We start from the raw sequence: 13,868 nt of genomic DNA on the forward strand, positions 1-13,868 counted from the left end.
TTTCTACAATGAATCTTTTTGTTTCTATAATAAAAAGCATTTGAAGTTACCTTTAATATTTTTATAGAGTCACTGTGGTGCAAAGTAGAGAAAAATTTTGACAATAACTCTGGCATGAGATGATGGTTTGGGCCAAAGCAAGAAGAGTACGAAAAAAGGAAATACAAGCAATGTTTTGAAAGAAGAACAAAGAGGCGGACTTGACGAATGACCTAATGCAGGAGATGAAACCACCGAAGGAAAAGCCGGCTCTACACGGATCTCATTGATGATGTATTTAGTCACCCATTCTGTGGTTTAGAAGTTGGGCTGCAAGTTACCTACTACTCCGGCAGGAGTGCCCACTCTCCACTACTGAGATGTTTATCAAACTACCTCAGGGCCACCAAGAGCCTCTTCAGCCACCAGGACAAACCTCAGAGAAAGTTCTCTCATTTCTCAAGAAAGATGACAGAGCACAACCTTAAGAGCACGTCCATAATCCAGGGCTGGATGCAGACTGTGGTTTTGCATATGTCCCATCTGTTGCTCGGCTGCTGTTTATTAAACATTTTCTAGATGCTAGCACTGAGCTGCATACTCAAGTACGTTGTCTCTGTTATTCCTCGCAACTTTTCACATAAGTGTTCTTTCTGTGTTTGAAAGAAGAGAATACTGGTGTTGAGAGAGGTTAAGTAACTTGCCCAAAGCGTCACAGCTAGTTAAATAGCAAAGCTCAGCGTGAACACACTTCTGTCAAAAGAAACAGAATAACCCTCTAGCAGCTTGCTGTACAAGTGCCTCTCGCAGGAAAGACTTATGTTGAAGAGAGCACAACACTGCTTTCATACCCCAGAAAGTTTGGGGAGCCAGATCAAGCCAGCCTTGAGTACTCCAGCTGCTAATAGTACCAATGCCTTCGGGGAAGGGCTTTGTCTCACCGACTGTGACTATTACAGCATCAAGAATTCAAAGCCTCAGGCACAGACAGGATGCAAATCATTTTAAAAGTATAATCCATGTCCATCCTTATTACTGGGAACCAGTTGGACTCATTCCTCTTACATTTATTAAAAGGGAGACATCTGTTTATACAAAGGCTATAACTAATGAGAATAAAAATAATACTTCAGGTAAATTTTTTTTTAAGTTTTAAAACCACTCTTGCACTGTGGCCACGGAGATACAAGCCCAAAAGCATGGGGTTGTGGGTTTGGTGTGGGTTTGCCATGCTGGTATTTTTTCACATTCTTTGCTGTGTGAAGGCAGCTGGCAATTGTTTGGTGACAGAAGAAAAAGAAACAACAGTGCCTCTAAACAGCAGGCTCTGAAATTCCATCTGTAGGAATATTCCACAGAAGAATAGGAGCCTCATTAAGCCATAGAAAAATGCTAAATAAATAATGGTTTCCAGAGAAAGGAGACTCAGAAACAGACGCTTCTCAGAGCTCGCAGGGACGTTGAGCAGGAATGTGAGTAAAAGAGAAATAGAGATGCGTTCTACCAAGCATCCTTCATCCTGGATGAAAAGCAAAGAAGAAAAATGAGAGGGAAGGAGAGAAATGAGAAGGATGATAAAAGGAAAACGAAACCAGAGAGGGGTGTGCGGGGAGGGAGTCAGAATGGGGGTGTGATGAGGAGGCTGGAGAAAGCGAGAACCAAGATCAAGGAACTGAAAGTAAAGAAAGAATGGACCGAGGCGGCGAGGTGGGGGGAGAATCAGAGTCCTTGAGGTCTTGCCGGGACTCCCAGAGAGCCGCTTCGCATCGCAAGAAATAGGGCCTTTCTCAAAGAAGCCTTTACTCTTTATCTCTTATACCCTCATTTCCCACAAGGGATTTCTGAGAGGAGAAAAAGGCCTCCAGTCTTCAGTGAACACCAAAAGTTTAAGAAGGCTTCTCTTCATTCGTTTCTTAACCTCCAGAGTGAACAGCAAGTCTTGCACTATAAGCAGAATTCTCCCTCTGATCCTACACAGACACACACACATGCAAAGCAAACACTCTCACACGCACACATGCACATGGAGCACAGCCACGCCTGCACACTCACACACATATACCCATACCAGGGCCGACTTACACACACACACTCACACCTCTCCTCTGGGAACCTCCCCCAGGCCACCCGTTTAGGCATCTATGGCCCCCATGCTTCATCCTACAGTGGTCCACAGAGGGCCTGACCTTCCTCAGGAATTGTGCCCAGTGTCTTGGAACTCCAATACCTCTCCCCCTAGAAAAATATTTTAGTCCTGTGTCCTCTTCCTAAGCGATCAGTTTAAGATGTGACCAATTATAAGAGAAAAACCAAAAGGATTATATCACTTTTCAAAAGAAAACTTGAGGAAAGAAAGGAGGAGAAAGAGAAGGGCGGGAGGGAGAGAAATATACAACCCACTCTAAAAGCCTGCAAGTCACGAATGCTGCCCTAAGGGTCTCAATTCACTCAGGCTGCTGTAAGGGAGATGCCGGGGACTGGGTGGCTTATAAACAGCAGAAACTTATTTCTCTTGGTCCTGGAGGCTGGGAAGGGGTAAGGGAGCTCTCGGGGCCTCTTTCATGGAGGCACTAATCCCATTCATGAATGCTCCACCCTCATGACCTCATTCCATCCCCAAAGTCCCACCTCCTGATACCATGGCCTTGGGAGGAGGATTTCCTCATATGAACTGGGGGGACAAAAACACTCAGACCATTGCATTAAGTGGGCTCCATTTGTCCTCTCGTTTCTTCCTCAAAGCAATACAAGGCGGTGGATTTCACGATCCTCTTCTGAAAATAAGGAAACCGAAGGTCAGAAACGTTAGATCACTTTTGCAAAAGCACACAGTCTACTCAGAACGAATGTGAACCAGATCTGCCTGGCTCTGAGTATGGAGTCGAGAAATGTGTGTGATGGCAGGAGGGGTCCTAGATGCAATGGTCGCTACTGAGCACAGTACGCCCCAAAGCAAGTCAAGGAGTGGGGGGGCCACTCTGTCGCCTCACCAAAGGATGACAAGCTCCCGACTTCATCTGTGTTGGGTTTTGCCTCATTACAGACCCACTTGGTTCCCTACTCTTGTTTCACTTCTTTCTTACATTCGTATGCTATCCAGCCATATCTTTTTTTTTTGTTAAGACTATGATAGTTAACAACCTTGTGAAATTACAGTTGTACATTATTAGTAGTCATGTTGTAGGTACACCACTTCACCCTTAGTGCCTTCCCCCCACCCCCCCCTTCCCCTGGTAACCACCAATCAGTTCTCTTTGTCTGTATGTTAACTACCACCTATGAGTGGAGTCATACAGAGTTTGTCTTTCTCTGTCTGTATTCAGCCATATCTTGAGTATTCTTTGGAGCATCTGTAAATCTCTGTTAAAAAAACAAAAACTCCTTTAAAAAACAACATAGAAACCAATTAATTAAAACGAAAGGCGCTGACAACATAGATTCCAAATCGCCTAGGACGCGATGGCCCAACTTCGATGGCAATTGATGGAGGACTGGTTTGGGTCTGAGCTGTGAGAGGGCGCCCCAGCCTGGCTCCATTGCTCTGAATCAAGCTAGATCTGCCAGTGCTTCTCTGGATGAGCAGGGTCACTTGTTACTCTGCAAAGTGTGATCACAGGATTCCCCACGAGGTGCTTTCGAAAGGTTTGGAAGTGCTTGGGTGAAAAGAACCGTAATACAGTCTTTCTCTGTTTTTGAATGTCAATACCTCACACCCACTTCTCACTTAGCTTTTAAGAGCAGCTGAAGGTGTGCTGTGCTCCACAACTGCTGACTCGGAATGAGGAATTGGTCACTGAAAGTACTTCAAGGCTTTGTAAAAACAGCTCACGGAGCCCATCCAAGAGCTCACTCCTGAGCCCCAGCGAGGCCCTTGAGGCCCCAGATTTTCTCCTGCAGGGTAGATCTTCCTCACCTTCCATAGCGTGAAGGCCCCTGGCCACAAACAGGCCTCAAATAGGTTGTTGGATAGACCTGGGTTCAAATCCTGGCTTCACCACTAACTAGCTCCATGATGTTGGGCATATTATTTCATACTCTGGCCTCTATTTCCTTGTCCATGAAATGGAAATAATAACAGTACCCACGTCAAACTTTGTCCTTAGGATTAAACCAGATAATGAATATAATGCGTGCAATAAATGTGAATGGCTACTCACCACATGATGCTCCACAGCATCAGCTGTGGCATCACCCATCCGATGGGTATTCATCGTCTCTCCTCCACATGCCCTTTCTTAGGGCAGACACAACAGAGGTTATTGATGGTGAAGGGGTTCATTTTGGACCTAGAAGAGTGTGCTGGAAACTCTGTTTTATTGACAGAAAACCTTTCCAAGTCACCTTCTCCCCTAGCCACTGTCAGGGATCGGACATTATCTTCCTTAAAGCCCCTACCAATTATCCTCCAATACTGTTGAGGCATCCTCCATCTTCCTGTCTGTAGGATTCAACCAGGCCACTGTCCCATGTGAAGACTGAAGGCAAGTCTCCATGAAGTGGGGAAGTCAGGAAGCCACGCCATCTATGTCAAAGAAGACAGAGGAATTAAACACTCAGGACTTCCTCTCTGCTTTTTTGTTTCTGCTGTTTATAGAATTTAGAGGAGACAGCAGAATTAGGACGAAAACTGGGGGAAGAGATTGATGTCTGCACAAGCACTTAACCAGGGCTGCTTCTAGGGTGTGCAGGGCCCAAGCAAATATTTTTTGCAGGGCCTCTGTCTATATGAAGAATTTGGGTCACCAAAATCAACATATCAGTACATCTGGCAGCCCAATTTTGCATGATCCCATGACAGAAATACCAGTCAGCCAAGAGGAGCTATCAGTTAGTCAGACTGCTCTCATGGAACTGGGTCTCAGATCCCAGAATGGCGTCATGGGCACAAGATCTCCTGGGTCATCTGGTCAACCCTACATGAGCAGTAGAGGATGGGAGAATGCCCTAAGGAGGAGAAATGGAGTTCAGAACACACATGGATCCTGCTACAGGGCCAAGGAGCGCCCCCTAGATGGCACTGCTGACTCCTGCCTGTCTCCAGCATCAGCGGGGGAATGAGAAACGTTCAAAGAAGGCACCCCAAAAAGCAGAGTGCTGGGCCATGGGCCCAGTTTGCCCAGGTCTCAGGACAGGACTGTATTTGATTCCAAAGCCTGTGTGACAGCTTCCCTCTCTGAGTCAGGCTCTGACCGAACACTGCCTCCCTCCTCTCATGGTGTGTGGACTTCATGGGATTCTCCTAAACTCTAGGCCAGACAGTCTTTCTCTTTTTCAAAGTTACTCCAGTATCTCAAGGAACATTAATATGGACTAGGAGGTACTAGTGCTATTACTACTAACTATTTGCCCTATTGATAGAGGTAAAAACAATTAGGGCTGAATCTAGCACAAGGTCAAGCCAGCTCAATTCTATCAGCAATTATTAGCAAAATTCAATGTACTTGCTTGAAAAATTATAAGCCTGGACTCCTACACAGACCTGCCCCTAACATTTGCAGGCCTAGGGCAATAATACACATGGAGGCCCCTGGCCCACAGTACACTCCTTTCTCTCTTCCCTCTCACAGTTCTGCCCAGATCATAAAAGACCTTTGCCATATGCATGTGGGTATTCCAGGTCACCCAGCCAATCTCTATCTCTCCCCACCCCTGCCAACAGCCACACCTGGGCCACCCTTTGGGTACACAGGTCACACTATTAGTCCTCACCTGAAAGGACAGACTTGGGGAAGAAACTTCTGCAGGATTTGGTGTTTGGGCAGGGAATTCCAATGTCCCTGGCACCCAGAACATGATCTAGAAGTAGAGGGGGGCATGGGCTCCAGGTGGGCACATCTCTTGGCCTCCTGGACTTCTCATCCCATGTGGAAGGCAGAGCTGGAGAAGGGCCAGAGCCAGGTCCCTGAGAGCACAGGACTAGAGCACAGGCCTATTTGCCTGGGTCTAAGGGTAATACACCCCATCATGTGATTTCCAAACCCGTACCCTGACTGCTACTCCACTTTCAGTTTCTACTTCCTCAGGCTTCTTCAGCCCACTCCTCAACTGCTCCTTCTTTCTCATGTGTAAGAATTCCTAGTTCCTTTTTTTGCATCTTCCTGAATCTGACCTTGAAGCTAGTGTTATACAAAAAAGGAAGTATTCTATCTTTTTTAAAAGTCTACAGAACCTGAATATTTATGATATGCCACATCAAGATGTTCTGGGAAAGAAGTGTAATTCTTGTCACCTGTGTCTACTGAAAAATGACTTTCTGGATACACGAGTGGCACTTTTTATCTTTCATAGGCTGACAGACAATGGGATTGCAAGTTTCAGGCAGTAATCTCCTCATCTTATTGTGGTTTCTGGAAAAAAAAAAAAAAAGAGCAATGTAGTTAAGCTCCATAGAGGACCAAAGAGACAAGCAAACAAAATAATACTCTACAGCAAGAAGTCCCCGTCCTGTAAGAGATCTGAGGTAACTTACACTGCTTCCAGGGGAATCGACATTGTTCCATTTTGTGATTGAGGATACCAATGAAGCAGCAGAAGAGTGGCCGTGAGATTTGCCCAGAAGTCAAAGCCAGAGCTGGCAGGCTCCAGAATCCAAATTCTTTCCCATTACATGACATTGCAATGTGAGGTCTTAAAAAATGGATTTGATCTGTCTTCTCTCTGAAGTCATATAACACTTTCCTTGTAATTTCCTTACGGGGGTTATGATATAATAAAAAATAAATATTTGGTCTTTGTCCCCAGTTCCTGGTACACAGCTCCTAAAACCCGTGGAATGTCCAGAGTGATAAGAATGTCTTTTGTACGCTCCCGAGATGACTGGCGGCTGAGGGCCCCTAGATAGCTTCAAGACTGGGGCTGGTCTCCAGAAAGAGCAAGCCTTGATTAGAAGCTTGGAACTTTGAGCCCCACCCTCCAACCTCCTGGAAGGGAAGAGGGGCTAGAGATTGAGTTTGATGACCAATGGCCAATGATTTAATCAATCCTGACTACATAATGAAACCTCCATAAAAACCCCTAAACTGCAGGGTTCAGACACCTTCTGAGTTGGTGAACACATCCATGTACTGGGGAGGTGCACCCCAACCCCGTGGGACAGAAGCTCCTGTGCTCCAGACCCCTCCAGACCTCATCCTATGTACCTCTTCATCTTGATCTTCACTTGTATCTTTATAATAAACCAAAAAATGTAAGCAGAATGTGCTCCTGAGTTCTGTGAGCTAGTCTAGCAAATTGCCGTTACCACACAAGTGGGGTTCTCTGCCTGATGTGCATTAAAAAAAAAATTATTACGGCATCAGCTCTTGCGAAAAGAAAAGGCTTTTATTGAGAGGTTGACCTGCAAGCAGACAAGAGGCCGAAGCTCTCAGATCTGTCTCCCCGATTCAGGATTTGGGGCAAAATTTAAGAGGTTAGGGACAACAAGCTGGTACCCAGAAAGGGCTGGCAGGGCATGTTTTGATTGGAGGGCTTTAAGAATTTATGGTCGAGTTTTCAATATCTATGGTAAGGTTTTAAACATTTATGGTAAAGTGTGGAAGGGGTTTTAACATTGGATCCTCCTAGAAATTGGACCCCTGGCCTCTGATGAGGGTCTGACTTTCGAGTTCCAGTCATGTCCCAGTCCTTTGGTTCTGTGTAGAGGAGAATCTTTGGTTTCAGTGTCATTTCAGGTCAAGATTTCCTCTTCTGCACATGCTCTGGCTATGCGACTTTGCAAATTTTCTGGAAAACAACTCCTAATCACTCTGTTGATAAGAGATGGGGTTAGTTTGAACTAGTGCTAGCAGGCCCATGGTTACATTGTCAAATGTGAGGAGGGGGTCATGGGAACCCCCAATTTATAGCTGGTGGGTCAAAAATATTGGAGGCCCAGGACTTGCGACTGGTGTCTGATGTGGGGGTCAGTCTTGTGGGACTTGAGCCCTTAACCTGTGGGGTCTGCACTAATGCCAGGTAGCATCAGAATTGAATTGAATTGTTGAATACCACACTGGTGTCTGGAGAATCAGAGAATTGGTTGTTGGTATGGAAAACACCCCAGAGTGGTTATCTGGCACGGCCCTATATTATGGTCATTTGTGTTGTTTTTGACTCTTATTGGTTGTATTTTCTTTGAGGGCAAAAACTGGGTCATATTCATCTTTGCATTTCTTATGACACATAGCACAAGGCCTAGCCCACAATAAAAGATGAATAAATAATGCTGAGCAGCTTCAAATTTGTTCTGTTGACTGCTCCTTGGGTCTTCTTTATGATTGTGCGTGTTTAGGAAAGCTGGGCTGGGCTGGGCTTTGGTTTGTAGTCACAGGCATTTAAGAATTGTACACAATGATTTAAAAAATGGAGTAACATATGTCAAGCCTTCTAAAATGGAGCTGGGAGGCCGTCAGGGAAGTGAGGTTTATGCACGTCTCTACCCAGATGGTACGTAAACTTTTGAACTGTGCATCACTGCTGTCATCCTGACCTTCTTCCAAGAAATATGCTGACTCTCGTAGATAAGAACTTTCTGCCTCAGAGATGGCCTCAGCAACCAATCACGTGTAGCCAGGAAGTAACAGTTGTTGCCGGCACCAATCACAACTCTTGCAAAACAGCCTATGCAATTTCTCTCTTTTTGCCTTTATAAACCCCTCTTTCCTTTGTCTTCCTTGGAGCACATTTGAGTTTCTACTTGAAACTATGTCTCCTGAATTGCAATTCTTGGGACCCCAAATAAACCTTTTTGCTTCTTTTGTAGTTTCTGCCTCTTACTCGTTGACAGAATCACAGCATTCACCACGGCTATGTCCCCAAACCTTCTCACACAGAACAATGAAGAAAGACTGGAAAGGGCTGCCCTAAGAGGTGGAGACTGGGCAAGAAGCTGGTCCAGACACGAGGTAATTGACTCGCCCACAACTCCCTTGCAGTTCCAGTGATTCAAATTCATGCCTCAGCAATTTTCGCATTTTATCTTATAGAATGGACTTTCAGATCACGCTCAAGTAGCTTAAACTGTAAATGTTACAGCCATAAAGGGCCAGAGTCTACTGTGTGGGAAAATTGCACACATCGCAGTCAATGGAGAAAGTGCACAATAAACTGAACTAATGAGGGGAGCAGTCCCCAAGAACTGACTTATGAGTCCTCAGCCTCTTGACTTGCCTGGGTCCCTGTGCTTGCCTTAGATCCAGTTCTGTGACCAAATCAGCAACTTGTTCCAGCTCCAGCATCAGAGACTTTCCCAGCTATAAGTATTTTTAGATCAATTGCAATTAATTAGGAAAAGAAAGAAGAATGAGGAGCTGGTCTTCAACATTTTCACCCCGGAGTCTCTTACAGCTGAACTTGAATGACAGATTTGGTCTGTCCTTAGGGAACTAAAACCTTCCTTTCCCCTCCCAACGTCAAATCTTTAACAATAGCTATAAAACAGAGAAGACCCAGAGGCCCCAGCAGATCTCTAGGCAGGCTGGGGCATGAACAAGAAGGAGATTTTAATGGCAACTCTGCAGACTTTGCAGGGCCTGTTCACTGTGGAATGGCCGGCAGGCCTCAGCAGTTCCCAAGTCTCTCTTTGACTCTGCTGCACTTAAATCCATATTCTCCTCCAAACACCAAACCGCAGCACAGTGAGCAGCAGAGAGCAGGCATCCGACAGGCACATAGGATGACTCCTTCTCCAGGCCTTTATACCCCCAATATCTGTTCTGTCTGTAGAGAAGAAAAGAATGCGAGACGGGAGGGGAGGAAAGGAAGAGAGTAGGGAAGAGGAAGTGAGGGAAGGGCAAAGGAAGGGATCACACCAGTGCAATGTGTCAAACAGACGCCTCACCGAACAGCCTCTTAGCTGGCTGGACCACAGGCACGTGCGCACACCAAGGCTCGAATTCTAAGGTGCGGTTCTTCAGTTCCGCCTGGGGAAATTCATATTGATTGTAACGAAGGATTCAATAAAGCAAGACCTGATTGGACTCCCAGAACCATAATCACAAAAGACCATTTTGTGGGTTTTGTGGCTATTTTAGTCCACTCCCTGGACCAGAGTACATTTGACTCCCTGCAAGATAATCTCCAGTACATCATCCAACCTATCCTCAAATGCCTCATGTAGTGGGATTTTCACAGCTTCCCTTGGGAAGTTCTTCTTAAAGTCGAAAGGCCACAGTATTTTTCCAGGCATTAAATATCCATCTTTCCTTTTCTGAACTTCATCCCTGTTATCCTGTGGAATAAACTCCTGCCCTCGGCATTGTCTTTTTCTCTTAGTGTTTACTGATGCATTTCCCGGGCATACTTACTGTACCCTTCACTCAAGCCTCAGAGATCAAGAAACGGCTAAGAAATGCAATGACAAATAAAGGCTCTGCCATCTGGCTGGCATAAACATAAATGAGATGTGAGCCCAAAATCTCAATAAAAAAAGGATCACCATCAATCCACCCTCCACACAGAGCCCCACGACAATGGCAGAATTACTCTGTGGTGAGTGATGCTCTGCCAATGGGACCCTGTTCTCATTGTGATTCATTTTCACAACCTAATGAGTTCTCCCTCCCCCAAAGTGATTTTATGAAACACCCCCAAATTTATCTTATCATATGTATCTTTAATTTCATTCACACCATTTATTATACTTTTTATCCTACTGTGCTATGGTGCGGAGACAGGTGCCTGGTGTATAAACTCTCATTGTACAAATTTTTGAGAGTTAAGAGCTTACCAGCTCCTTGCTCTAGATAGAGGAGTCTCAGTGGGCTGTGGGAGTTGGCTGCCCAAAAGGACATTAGCCTTGTTTTCACCCTGATGAATGCGCGGAGATTTGGCTGTTTTCTCCCTACACTTGAAACATTTTTCACAATCCAGAAAAACTCCAGTAATTAAAAATCACTGGTGAACCACCTACTCCAATCAAGTAGTCTCCCTTTCTGTCCCATCTACACCCACCTCCAGCACATACACACCCTGACCATCCCACTCTCCTTCAGACCTCTTACTGTGACGCCTCATCAAAAATGTCCTTTCCTCTCCCCCAAACATGGTTTTTATAGCTGGACAGTTCCTTAGTTGAGAATTCTTTTTCCAGATGAGAGAACTAGAGATGTAGAGAGAAAAAGTTGGATCTGACACTCATTTCATTGTTTTCTTTTTCATTCCTTAAAAAATACACCTATTGAACACTTACTATATGGTATGGAGACAAAAGACACAATCCCCACCCTGAAGGAGCTCTCCAACTGATGGAGGCAAGAAGTAAACACAAAATTGTGACTATGGTTAATAAGCACTATGCTCAAATCAGCACCAGGTGCTTCATGACATAGAGGAGAGGCTTCTAACCCAGAGCAGCGTATGTCATTCTTTTTACTCTTGACCTCCCTCCAAGCCACTCTCCAGATTGCAGTCAGAGCAAATTCTGTAAAATATGAATGAAATCAGGTCATTCCTCTGCTTAGAAAACTTCAGGGACTTCCTATGCATTCAAAGAACATCCAAATTTCCTACTGGGGCACCACAGTTATGCCAGATCTGGGCCTGCCTACCTCTGCAAGTTCACCTCCTGATACTCTCTTCATGGCCCATCAAATTCCACCTCCATTAACCTGCTTTCAATTCCTAGACTTTATAAAGGAGGCCCCAGAGAGCTCGCACACCCCCCTTCCACCAAGTGAGGGCACAGTGAGAAGTCACCAGTCTTCAGCCCAGAAGAGAGCCTTCACCAGAACTCGACTAGACAGGCACCCTGATTGCACACTTCCAGCCTCCAGAACTGTGAGAAATAAATTTCTGTTGTTTATAAGCCACCCAGTCTGTGCTATTTTGTTAGAGCAGCCTGAACAGACTAAGATAGATTCTAAGGTTGAGTCCTCAGAATGTTCAAAGATGTCACACAGACTGACCTCTTAGTTGTCTACAAGAAGAAAGAAGAGAGTTAACCCTCAGTTCTTGTGGAGTCCTGAGTCGGCCTCTTTATGTCACTGTTAAGACCATTCAGCCAAGCTCTTGCCTGCAAAGATTCCTCTGCTAGCAGCACAGAGAAAAGTGTGAACATTTAAAAATGATTCAAGCCAGCTTGTCAGTGTGTTCTTCAAATCTTTCTACACATATATTTACTCTTTGATTGTTAACAAGATGGGTCATCCTCAGCCAGGCAGAGAAAGTAATTATTCTAGATGGTTATTCCAGAACTGACACTAACTTGGGCCTAGTTTCCCTTCTCTCTGAGAGCTTTACTCCAGTGGAAATTATGCTAAAAAGAACAGATCTTACGTAACAGAAAAGTAAGGTAAAGTCATTTTCTCTTCTAACTTGCCCTAAGTTAGAGCCCAGAAACTTCTAGACAGAGCCAACAGTACCACACATTGCAAAACAGTCTTCAGAAAGGTCTCATCAGCCTTGCATCACCTCATCCAACCGTGGCCCAGGCCCTCATCCTGTTCCAGAACAGTCACCAGTACACTCAGCCTTGATCCAAGTTGTGTTATTTGTTGTTACCTCAGAACTCCATCACCCAAGCCTGTTCTAGGAGCCATCCTCCTCCTCAGCAAGATTGTGAAGTAAATGGTTTTTGTCCCAGTGGTATAATAAAAAAGAAATATTTGGTCTTTGTCCCTGGTTCCTGGCACAGAGCTCCCAAAATCCTTGGAAGTTACTATCTTTCATATGCTCACAAGGTGACCCATGGTGTGGGCTGGTCACCAGAAAAACCAACCACATGATTAGAGGGCTAGAACTTTCAGCCCCATCTCCCAACCTCCAGGGAAGAGACAAGGACTGAAGATTGAGTTCAATCACCCGTGGCCAATGATTTAATCAATTATGTCTATGTAATGAAACTTCCAGAAAACCCCTAAATCGCGGAGTACGGGGAGTTTCTGAGTTGCTGAACACCCACTTGGAGAAGCCCAGTTGGAGAAGATGTGGAAGCTCCACAACTCCCGCCCCATACCTTGCCCTATGCACTCTTCCATTTAGCTGTTCCTGAGTTGCAGCCTGTATTTAAAAAACTGTGATAGTAACTAGAGCAGTTTCCTGAGTTCTGTGAGTCATTCTAGTGAATAATTAAACTTGGGTTGGGGAGTCATGGGAATCCTCAAATATGTAGTCAGCCAGGCTGAAGAGTGGGTCACCTGAGGACCCCACTTGCAGCTGGCATCTGTGATGGGAGCAGTCTGTGGGACCGAATCCTTTAATTTGCAGGAGCTGACACTAACACCAGGTATATAATGTCCAAGTTGAATTGAATTAGACACCCAGCTGGAGACGGAGAATTGGTATAGAAAAATGACCACATACTTGTTGTCGGAATTGGTGTCAGAAAACATCACACATCCCCAGACTCCCTGCCTCTACCCCTTGCCCCGAAGTGCCACCTCCCTTTATTGTATTCCTTGGATCCACAGAGGCCATACAGAATGGCTGTCACTTTCATACAATGGAAGAACAGTGTGCTGAACCCAGCTTGCAAGTAGCTGTTTTGCTCCATGAACCCCATAAATCCTAAATCTGAAACAGGTCCTAGGTTATGGAATTGTCCCTTTCTCCTTCTCTCATCTCCCCCACCCACTACCACAAGAAATGTCTGCATTCTATGTCCTGTGCTTTTCCACATCTGTGCCTTTGATCACTTGGAATGTGGTTGCTTCCTTTTCCTATAAATTTGAAGCCCAGGTCAAATACCTTCTTAGTCTTGCCTCATCCCTCCAGCAAATATCACCTTTCCCTACTCAGGACAATTTCTCTCTACCTCTCTTTATCTGTCTGCTTTAATGGCATTTCACTTTCTGTCTCGTATTATGGTTTTCTGATGTTCATAATTTATTTTCCCTGCTAAGCTCTTTGCTGGCAAGGAGTTTGCAGTCAAGTCAGTGAGGTGTGTTGTGATTCGGGGTTGAATTATCTTTGTA

General features: G+C 45.1%; 1 long non-coding RNA gene across 1 annotated transcript; it reads right to left on the bottom strand.

The window, feature by feature from the left end:
• Window positions 1-3,969: 3,969 nt before the first annotated feature.
• On the bottom strand, window positions 3,970-9,309 carry LOC124244273 (uncharacterized). The gene is made up of 3 exons (XR_006889934.1): window positions 6,449-9,309; window positions 6,209-6,326; window positions 3,970-4,501 (listed from the first exon to the last, which is right to left on the bottom strand). It is a non-coding gene; the product is annotated as an uncharacterized LOC124244273 (long non-coding RNA).
• Window positions 9,310-13,868: the final 4,559 nt, after the last annotated feature.

This window comes from Equus quagga, chromosome 8, assembly GCF_021613505.1.
Source record: "Equus quagga isolate Etosha38 chromosome 8, UCLA_HA_Equagga_1.0, whole genome shotgun sequence".
In the NCBI taxonomy this organism is placed as follows: domain Eukaryota; kingdom Metazoa; phylum Chordata; class Mammalia; order Perissodactyla; family Equidae; genus Equus; species Equus quagga.